Raw genomic sequence first — 11,344 nt, 5'->3', positions numbered from 1 at the left:
CTCAGTAGAGAAAGCCGAAAACTGACTGTCATGATATAGCGTGAGACTGGTCAACCACTCGATGACCAGCCGGAATCTTTAGGATTCCTCCGCATTAACGAAGGGCCGCTTCCCGGTCAGACACACACGCGCCCCGAATTCGGGTGAGCGCGGTGCCCCTAGGGGCTATATAGTAGCCCCACTGTCAAACTCCTATGGCTAAGTGAAAGTGATAAAGCATTATAGTCCGGTTGCCTAGTTCGCTGCGCTATCACCTCCTTAATAGGACCAAGACATTGGATCAAGTGTGAAAATGCGCCTTCTGCGAACACCCCCACATTATATGCGTGGGGGTTGAAGCCGAAGACTGCCATCTTTCAGGTTATATACACATATACATTAACGGCCGCACAGGAGGCACTCTAATTCTTGAAGGCACAAGTATAAAAAGATTTTATATTCCATCGAAACATTGTTTTACAATAATGCATGTTATTCGAATATAACATCCTTCGAGCACTGCGTCTCTATTAAACGAGTGCCCTGCAGAACTTCCTGAAAATAGTGCTCGGCAGGTACTCGGCTCTCGTCCGAATCTTGGGATGCAACAGCAATGGCCTTCATCTCCGCCCAGTATGTCTTGACACGGGCAAGAGCCATCTGCGCACCCTCTATGCACGCTGACCTCTTCATTGCATTCATATGCGGCACCGCACCAAGGAGCTGCTGCACCAAGCTAAAATAACTCTTCGTCTCGGGCCTTTTCGGCCACAGATGACTCATGACATACTGCATGGCGAGTCCGGATAACCTATTCAGCTCCGCCCATGCGGCCAAATGATCGGCTAATGGAAGTGGGCGCTCTGGATTGTGGAACTGCGACCAAAAAAGCTTTTCCACCTCGTGGTCATTTTGATCGTGGAAGTGTTCGGCCGCGTCCGCGGCACTCGCCACCAAGTCCAGATAAGTGTTCGCCATACTCCACTGCCGGTCCAACGGAGCGTATTTAGGATCCCCGAACTTCATCCGCAGCATAAAGGGCTTTCCAGCCGTGATATCTCCGGCCTGACGTAGCTCCTCCTTCATAGCTCTCATCGTAGAGCGAGTATCCTTGGCCTCGGTAGTGACCTTCTCTAGGTCCTTCTATGCCATCCGATCTTCTTTTTCAAGAAGCTTGCAGCGGTCGGTAGCATTCTTCAACTTTACAGCCATCTCGGCCATTTCCTTCTTGCTTTGGCAGTAAGCAGCCTGTTTGGCTTTCAACTCTTCAGCCACCTTTAAGGCAGCTGCATCGCTTTTCCTGGCCTGCTCCTTGGCTCGGGCAAGTTCCGCCCGAGGGTTCTCCATGGCAGCAGCACCATCTGCATCAAGCACACATGTTGTAAGGTACGGGCATCAAGCTCCTCTTACCAGGTGTCTTCAGAGAAATTATATACCTTGTGCCTCGTCCAGCCGCTTGTTGACAAGCGCGATGTCAGCATCTACCACGTCAAGTTGCCTCTTTAGCTCGGCAAATTCATCAGTCCGGCTAGCCACCAAACACTTCGCCACCTACATAGGAAAGGCGACATATTATACCTGGGATTATGACCCTCGGCGCGCCGTCATTTTGACAACGCACAGAGTCTCAGGGGCTACTATCTATACAGGGCGCATCTTATATATGCGGATCTATCAAAAGGTACATCATTTCGCGTACCTCAAAACATGTCAGTAAACTCCTGACGGCCTCGTACAACCCGCTCTCCGCGGATGAAATCCTTCTAATCACCATATCCATTAACGCACGATGCTCTTCTGAGATAGACGCTCACCCGAGAAGATCCTTCAGCTCCTCCGACCGTGCACCGGACGGTGCCGAACTCGTCCGATGGTCTTTTTCGAAGGCCGAACACGGAGGGCCTTGGGGTGCCCTATGATTGCCTTCCGGTCCTGCCGGATTCAGAGAAACTCTCCGTGATGACACCTCAGGGTCGCCCGCCTCACAAAGCGGTACGGCAGGGGGAGGCATTCCACTGTCCATCATCTCCGGACGAAGATCCCCTGAAGATGAGCTCTACTAAGAAGGGCTGAGATCTGAACTACAAGGTAAAACTTTGGTTATCTTCCTCAGAATTAGAACGGGGATGTCTCTCATTTTAAAACGCCCTCTTTACTTACGGCTCGGTGGAGAGATGATCCCCTTGGGGGCGCAATCGACCGAGGCACCCCCCGGCACCAGACCCTCTGACGAAGATTTCTTCCCCCGCTTTGAGACCATGGTCTCCGGGTCTTCAGAGGCGGTCCTCTTCTTCCCCTGGTTAGAGGAATTCTCGATTCATCCTTTCTTAACAGCCTCCTTCGGGGAGGCGGTAGCTTCCTTGTTCCCCTCTTCGCCTTCTTCCAAAGGCGCAGCCTCCAGCATCCTGGTTAACACGGGATCCGGCGTAGTCTCAGGGAGGGGGGCCGGACACTGGATTAGCTTTGCTTTCGCTATCCACTCCTGTTTAAGGGACAACTCTTTTAAGGGAAATTTTATGATAAATATACGGATAGCGTGTCCGGGTATAGGGCTACTTACTTGAGTATCCGGGCGATTGCAGCTCAGACCTGCGTCCTCGGACGAGTTCGGACACATTGCTTGTGATCCGAAGAACAATTTGTACATCTCCATGGGCGTCGCACCCACAAAATGTTGGAGGGCTCGTGGTCCTTCCGAATTAAACTCCCACAGGCGGAGGGGGCGACGTTTGTAGGGCAGGATGCGGCGAATCAACATAACCTGCGTCACTACGGCCAGATTGATATCTCTTTCTAGGAGATCTCGAATGCGGCCCTGCAACAAGGGCACGTCCTTGGACGGCCCCCAGTTAAGCCCTTTATTGACCCATGACGCTAGCTGTGGTGGGGGACCCGAGCGAAAAGCAGGTGGCGCTACCCATTTGGTGCCCCTGGGAGCTGTGATATAAAACCACTCTCGTTGCCATAAGCCGAAATCCTCTTGAAAGGAGCACTCGGGCCATGGAGCGTCGGAAATCTTGCTTACAACAGCACCTCCATACTTTGCGTGCTGCCTCTCGATCATCTTCGGCTCTACTTTAAAGGTCTTAAGCCACTATCCAAAGTGAGGAGTAATATGGAGGAAGGCCTCGCACACGACAATGAACGATGAGATATGGAGGATGGACTCCGGAGCTAAGTCGTGAAATTCCAGCCCGTAATAAAACATGAGCCCCCTCACGAAGGGGTCCGTCGGGAAGCCTAGCCCCCGAAGGAAATGAGACGCGAACACCACGCTCTCACCAGGCTTGGGAGTGGGAATAACCTGCCCTTGAGCAGGCAGCCTATGCGAGATTTCGCCGGTTAGATACCTGGCATCTCTCAGCTTTCGCACGTCTTCTTCCGTAACGGAGGAAGGCATCGGAGGTCGGAGCCGGACATCATCGGAGGTCCGAAGCGCCTGAATCTGCAGCCTTGGGTGTTGGAACTCAAGGTGAGAGGCGGATTTGATTGAGATTGAAAGAAAGGAGTCGAGCCTTGGTCTCTTTATAAAGAGGTTGAATACCAAGAGCCCTCCCCGTGACCATTTGGGACTTGCCTTCGATTGAGGAGACATACCAACAGGCACGATTGGGTTACCCACGCCCGTATTGATGAGAATCCCGGAATAAGGGGACACAATCTCTGCTTCGACAAGACATGCCAAGGAAACCACCTCGCTAAACGCGCTGAGGTGGGACAGTAAAACGATTTGAATAAAGGCTTGGCCGTGGCATGATGTCACGCTGCGGAATACGTCAGCATATTAGATTTGTACAAATATTATTCTCTCTACGGTGGTATGTGGAACTTATTTTGCAGAGCCGGACACTATCCTTGTGTTCAAAATCTTCTATGAAGTATTCGGAGGAGGAACCCGCCTTGCAATGCCGAAGACAATCTGCGCGCCGGACTCGTCGTCATTGAAGCCTATTTCAGGGGCTACTAAGGGAGTCCCAGATTAGGGGGTGTCCAGATGACCGGACTATAACCTTTGGCCTAATTCCTGGACTATGAAGATACAAGATTGAAGACTTCGTCCCGTGTCCGGATGGGACTTTCCTTGGCATGGAAGGCAAGCTTGGCGATACGGATATGTAGATCTCCTCCCATTGTAACCGACTCTGTGTAACCTAGCCCTCTCCGGTGTCTATATAAACCGGAGGGTTTTAGTCCGTAGGACGAACAACAATCATACCATAGGCTAGCTTCTAGGGTTTAGCCTCTCCGATCTCGTGGTAGATCTACTCTTGTACTACCCATATCATCAATATTAATCAAGTAGGAGTAGGGTTTTACCTCCATCGAGAGGGACCGAACCTGGGTAAAAACATTGTGTCCCTTGTCTCCTGTTACCATCCGCCTAGACGCACAGTTCGGGACCCCCTACCTGAGATCCGCCGGTTATGACACCGACAGTCTCCAATTAGGTTGTGGAGATCACCTCGAGCATTTTGATGGGTACCAGTGACCGCCTCCAAGGGTTGCCAAAGTGTACGGGTTCGGTGACCGCCCCTAAGGGTTGCCAAAGTGTACAGGTTCGGTGACCACCATCAAGGGTCTCTTAGTGGAATCATGACATCTTGCATTATGCAAGGGCGTGAGGAGATTATAGTGTCCCTAGTGTCTTCTTGGGGAGCATTGTTCCTCCACACCGCTCCAAATAGAGATTAGCATCCGCAAGGGTGTGAAGTTAGGGATACATCATCGTCTCCACGTGCCTCGGTTATCTCTTACCCGAGCCCTTTACTTATGCACTTTACCTTTTGATAGCCATTGTGTTTCATGTTATATATCTTGCTATCACTTAGTTGTTCATCTTGCTTAGCATAAGTTGTTGGTGAACATAGGTGAGCCTAGTTGTTGTAGGTTTTGTGCTTGACAAATTAACCGCTAGGTTTATTCCGCATTTGTTCAAGCCTAAATCGTAATTATTTTAAAACGCCTATTCGCCCCCCCTCTAGGCGAAATCCATGATCTTTCACCTTCGTTTTATTTCCACACGTCACCAGCCAAAAAGACCTTTCCCACCAAATTTTCTTATTCTTAAAGCTACAACTAGTTTGAAGCCAAACATAATAAACTGCTCTTGATGAAGCCCCAATTGATAACCCCCAAGTGCAAGGAATCATCGTAGCAATTTCCAAAGGTGGAAGTGATAAGTATAGTGTCAAACCCACAAGGAGATAAAGGTAAGATCAATATTCTCTCAAGTCCTATTAGCCACTGATACGGCTCTACGTGCACCGAACGTTTGCTTCCATCTAGAAACGAGAAGTAAAACTATGTTCTAGGTATGAAGAGGATAACTTTGCATGATATCGGAGAACTAAAATATAAAAGTAGGTGTTGTTATCATAAAGTTAAAACATATTAATATATATTATAAATAGCGAGTGTGGAATAATGATGGGTCGGTATGCAGAATTATCCTAGGCAATTGTTAACAAGATCGGTAATTTTTATTGCACTTTCATATGAGGGAGAGACATAAACTAACATACTTTCTCTTCTTGGATCATATGCACTTATGACTGGAACTCTAGCAAGCATCCGCAACTACTAAAGATCATTAAGGTAAAACCCAACCATTAAAGCATCTAGTCCCCTTTATCACATACGCAACAACCCCCTTACTCAGGTTTTTGCTTCTGTCACTCAAGCAACCCACAATAAGCAAATCATGAACATATTGCAACACCCTATAGCAGGAATCCTTCACATGTGTGCGGCATGGAAGGCACCATAGGACGACACCAAAATAAAACATACAACTCAAACCAATCTAGATCATCAATCAACCCAAAAGACAAAAGAAATCTACTCAAAACATCATAGGATGGAAACACATCATTGGATCATAATATGTGGCATAAAGCACCATGTTCAAGAAGGGATTACAACGGGGTGCGGGAGAGTGGGCCACGTAAAAGAGATGAGGATGGTGATGTTGATGAAGACAATCACCGTGGCGATGGTTCCCCCGGTGGCACTCCGGCGCCATCGAAAGAGAGGGGTAGAGAGTCTCCCCCTTGTGCTTCCACCTCCATGGCCTCCCCCTAGATGGGGAGAGGTTCTACCTTTGGTCCTTGGCCTCCATGGTGATGATGGCCCCCTCTGGGATCCTCCTCCATAGCCTCCGGTGTTGATGGCCCCCTCCGGCACGGTGCCAGAGAGGGCCTAGATTGGTTTTTCGTGGCTACAGAGGCTTACGACGGTGGAACTCCCAATCTAGGTTTATTTTCATTGGTTTATGTATTTATAGGAATTTTTGGCATCGGTTTCACGTCCGGAGGGGGGGGTCCACGAGTCAACGACAAGACCAAAGCACCCTCCAAGGGGGGTAGGGCGAGCCCTCCGATCTTGTGGTTCGCTCAGGACTCTTCTGGCCCAACTCTTTTGCTTCGGGGGCTTCTTCTGGTCCATAAAAAATCACCATAAATTTTCAGTTGATTTGGACTCCGTTTGGTATTCCTTTTCTACGAAACTCAAAAACAAGGAAAAAACAGAAACTGACACTGGGCTCTAGGTTAATAGGTTAGTCCCAAAAATCATATAAAATAGCACATAAATGCATATAAAACATCCACGATAGATAATATAATAGCATGGAGCAATCAGAAATTATAGATACGTTGGAGACGTATCAAGCATCCGAAGCTTAATTCTTGCTCGTCAATCCTCCAGTAGGTAAATGATAAAAACAAATTTTTTGATGTGGAATGCTACCAAGTGCACAAGTTTGATCAACGATAATTCCAATCACTTTTTCTAGCATCATTATATATCATAAACAATAGCTCATATCATAAAACTTCTCATGATCAAGTAACAAACTATTCACATGTTAAAGCATAGATCATAAACTTTGTTGAAAACTAACAAACTAGGTTCTTGGTCATGAAACAATTGCAATTCATCTTATTTTCAGAAAGGGTCTATGTAAGAGCTTTGATTTAGCAAATCCCACATACTCAACTATCATATAGTCCTCCATGATTGCTACCACCCAAAGCATATTTTTAGAACAAATAGCATCCATCGAACACAGAGAAAGATAGGGGCTTAATGTTTCGCCTCCCAACTTACTTATCATATAGATAATTGTCAACAATAATAATTCATGATCAAATATATTTGAATGGACATATATGCTTAGATCTTTCCCCATCACATTATGCTTGCCAACTAAAGAGTAGGTTGGAATGAGAAGGAATACTACCGAGTCTTGCATAAAAGTAAAAGATAGGCCCTTCGCTGAGGGAAGCAAGGATTTGCAGAGGTGCCAGAGCTCGAAGCTTTTAAAATAGAGATGAAAATAATTTTCAGAGGTATTCTTTCATTGTCAACATAACAACCAAGAGTTCCCAATATCTTCCATACTAGATACATTATAGGCGGTTCCCAAACAGAATGTTAAAGTTTTTACTCCCCCACCACCAACAAGCACATTCCACGGCTAGTCTGAAACAATGGGTACCGTCCAACTATCAACAATCCTGGGGAAGTTTTGTTTAATTATTTGCAATTTCGTTTTTGATCTTTTTATCATAGGACTAGGCATCCCAATCACCAGCCATTTTCTCGTGAATGATGAGCGGAGTTCACTCATCGTGAGAATAAGCCACCTAGCATGGAAGATACTGATAGCCCCTAGTCCCTACATGAGTGCTTTGGGCATACAAAATAGATTATTATTGGAAGTTTTAGAGTTTGGCACATGCAAATTTACTTGGAACGGCAGGTAAATACCGCATATAGGTAGATATGGTGGACACTCATGGAAGAAACTTGGTTCAAGTGTTTTTGGATGCACAAGTAGTATCTTTACTTAGTACAGAAAATTCGGCTAGCAAAAGATTCTAAAAAGCAAGCACCACATGTTGGAGGATCCATAACAATATAACTTCAATAGTAATATACCCAAACATAACTCATTAAGTTGTCTTCCTTGTCCTACTTCAAATAATTTGATCAAGTTTGAAAATAATTAATGGGGCTCACAATCATAGAAGATGTCCAAGATAGTATATTTATATGTGAAATCTCTCTTCCTACAATATTCTTTCATGAATTGTTCAAGTGACCAATACTATGTTTGCTAACTTGCAATAAATTTACCACCTCTACTTCTTAATGCGAAGTCATTACTCCCCATGGTATAAGCATATGAAACATATATAAATTCAGATTTATGACATTTAATTCATTCAACCATTTACTCATGGGATATAAGTGAAGCACGAGAGTAAAGGAAAAACTACTCCAAAAGGATATAAGTGAAGATCAATGAGTAGTCGAATAGTTAAATATCCATGGGAGGACTCTCTCTCATTAAAGATTTCAAATCCAATGATTTTATTCAAACAATAAGTAAAATGAAAATACGCTCCAAGAAAAACACATATCATGTGACGAATAAAAATATAACTCCGAGTAAGGTATACCGATGGTTTTGAAGACGAAAGAGGGGATGCCTTCGGGGGCATCTCCAAGCTTAGGCGCTTGAGTCTTCTTTGAATATTACCTTGGGGTGCGTTGGGCATCCCTTGTTGGGGAACGTAGCATGCAATTTCAAAAATATTTCTATGCTCACGCAAGACCTGTCTAGGAGATGCATAGCAACAAGAGGGGGAGAGTGTGTCTACGTACCCTTGTAGACCGAAAGCGGAAGCTTTTATCACGCGGTTGATGTAGTCGTACTCTTCGCGATCCGATCACGATCCAACCGATCTAGTGCCGAACGGACGACACCTCCGAGTTTAGCACACGTGCGGCTCGATGACGTCTACTCCTTCTTGATCCAGCAAGCGGGAGAGGATAAGTAGATGGGATTACAACCAACACAATGGCGTGGTGGTGATGGTGATGGTGGAGCACCGACAACGCTTTGTTAAGCGTCGCCGGGACGAGGCGGTGGAACTACGGAGTAACGGGAGAGGGAGGGGCACCAAGGGCTTGGTGTATCCTCTTGGGGCGCCCCTCCTCTCCATATATAGGTGGAGGGGCGTGGAAAACAGCCCCTCCAAGCCCTAGGGCGCAACTAAGGGGGAGAGGACTTGGACTCCAAGTTCAATCCTATTCCTACTAGGACTCCTTCCTTTTTTGCCTTCCCTAGCCACATGGGCTTTTGAGGACTTGGTACACCTGTCCCAATAAGGCCAGGGCATCTCCGCGCAGCCCATTCTAGCCCTTGGGTCATGGTGAACCCACTTGCGGACTTTCGGACCCCTTCGGAATCCTCCGGAAGCTTTTGGAAGCTTCCCGGTACAATACCAAAAAAACTGCACCTTTTTCCGGAACCCAAAATATGACTTCCCATATATAAATCTTTACCTCTCAACCATTCCGAGACTCCTCGTGACATCCGAGATCTCATCCGGGACTCTGAACAACATTTGGTTACCACTCATCAAATATCCCAATACTATAGCGTCAACGAATGTTAAGCGTGCGACCCTACGGGTTCGAGAACTATGTAGACATGACTGAGACACTTCTCCGGTCAATAACCAATAGCGGACCCCAGATGCTCATATTGGCTCCCACATATTCTACGAAGATCTATATCGTTCGAACCGTTATGACAACATACGTTATTCCCTTTGTCCATTGGTATGTTACTTGCCCGAGATTCGATCGTCGGTATCTTCATACCTAGTTCAATCTCGTTACCGGCAAGTCTCTTTACTCGTTTCGTAATCCATCGTCCTGCAACTAACTCATTAGTCACTTTGCTTGCAAGGCTTCTTATGATGTGCATTACCGAGAGGGCCCAGAGATGTCTCTCTGATACTCAGAGTGACAAATCCTAATCTCGATCTATTCCAACCCAACAAACACCTTCGGAGATACCTGAAGAGCATCATTATAATCACCTAGTTATGTTGTGACGTTTGATAGCACACAAGGCATTCCTTAGGTATCCGGGAGTTGCATAATCTCATAGTCGAAGGAATATTTATTTGACATGAACAAAGCAATAGCAATAAAACCTAACGATCAATATGGTATGCTAACGGATGGGTCTTGTCCATCACATCATTCTCCTAATGATGTGAGCACATTCATCAAATGACAACACATGCATGTCTATGGTTAGGAAACTTATCCATCTTTGATTAACGAGCTAGGATAGTAGAGGCTTACTAGGGACACGGTGTTTTGTCTTTGTATCCACACATGTATCAAGTTTCCGGTTAATACAATTATAGCATGAATAATAAACATTTACCTTGAAATAAGGAAATATAAAATAACAACTTTATTATTGCCTCTAGGGCATATTTCCTTCAGTCTCCCACTTGCACTAGAGTCAATAATCTAGTTCACATCGCCATGTGATTTAACACCAATAGTTCACATCTTTATGTGATTAACACCCATAGTTCACATTGCCATGTGACCAACACCCAAAGGGTTTACTAGAGTCAATAATCTAGTTCACGTTGCTATGTGATTAACACCTAAAGAGTACTAAGGTGTGATCATGTTTTGCTTGTGAGAGAAATTTAGTCAACGGGTCTGCCACATTCAGATCCGTGTGTATTTTGCAAATTTCTATGTCTACAATGCTCTGCATGGAGCTACTCTAGCTAATTGCTCCCACGTTCAATACGTATCTAGATTGAGACTTAGAGTCATCTAGATCAGTGTCAAAGCTTGCATCGATGTAACTCTTTATGATGAACTCTTTATCACCTCCATAATCGAGAAACATTTCCTTAGTCCTCTTAGGGAACTAAGGATAATTTTGGGCATTGTCCAGTGATCTACTCCTAGATCACTATTGTACCCCCTTGCCAAAACACATGGCAAGGCACATAACACGTCTGGTAAACAACATGGCATACTTTATAGAACCTATGGTTGAGGCATAGGGAATGACTTTCATTCTTTCTCTATGTTCTGCCGTGGTCGGGCGTTGAGTCTTACTCAACTTCACACTCTACAATACATGCTAGAACTCCTTCTTTGACTGATCCATTTTGAACTCCTTCAAAATTTTATCAAGGTGTGTGCTTTGTGAAATTCCTATTAAGCGTCTTGATCTATATCTATACATCTTGATGCCCAATACATAAGTAGCTTTACCGAGGTCTTTTATTAAAAAATACTTATTTAAGTATCCTTTTATGCTATCAATAAATTCTATATCTTTTCCAATCAACAATATGTCATCCACATATAATATTAGAAATGCTATAGAGCTCCCACTCACTTTCTTGTAAATACAGGCTTCTCCGAAATTCTGTATAAAACCATATGCTTTGATCACCTCCTCAAAGTATATATTCCAACTTTGAGATGCTTGCACCAGTCCATAGATGGATCATTGGAGCTTGCA

Source organism: Triticum dicoccoides, chromosome 7B, assembly GCF_002162155.2.
Source record: "Triticum dicoccoides isolate Atlit2015 ecotype Zavitan chromosome 7B, WEW_v2.0, whole genome shotgun sequence".
Taxonomy (NCBI): domain Eukaryota; kingdom Viridiplantae; phylum Streptophyta; class Magnoliopsida; order Poales; family Poaceae; genus Triticum; species Triticum dicoccoides.
This window is presented reverse-complemented; position numbering follows the sequence as displayed.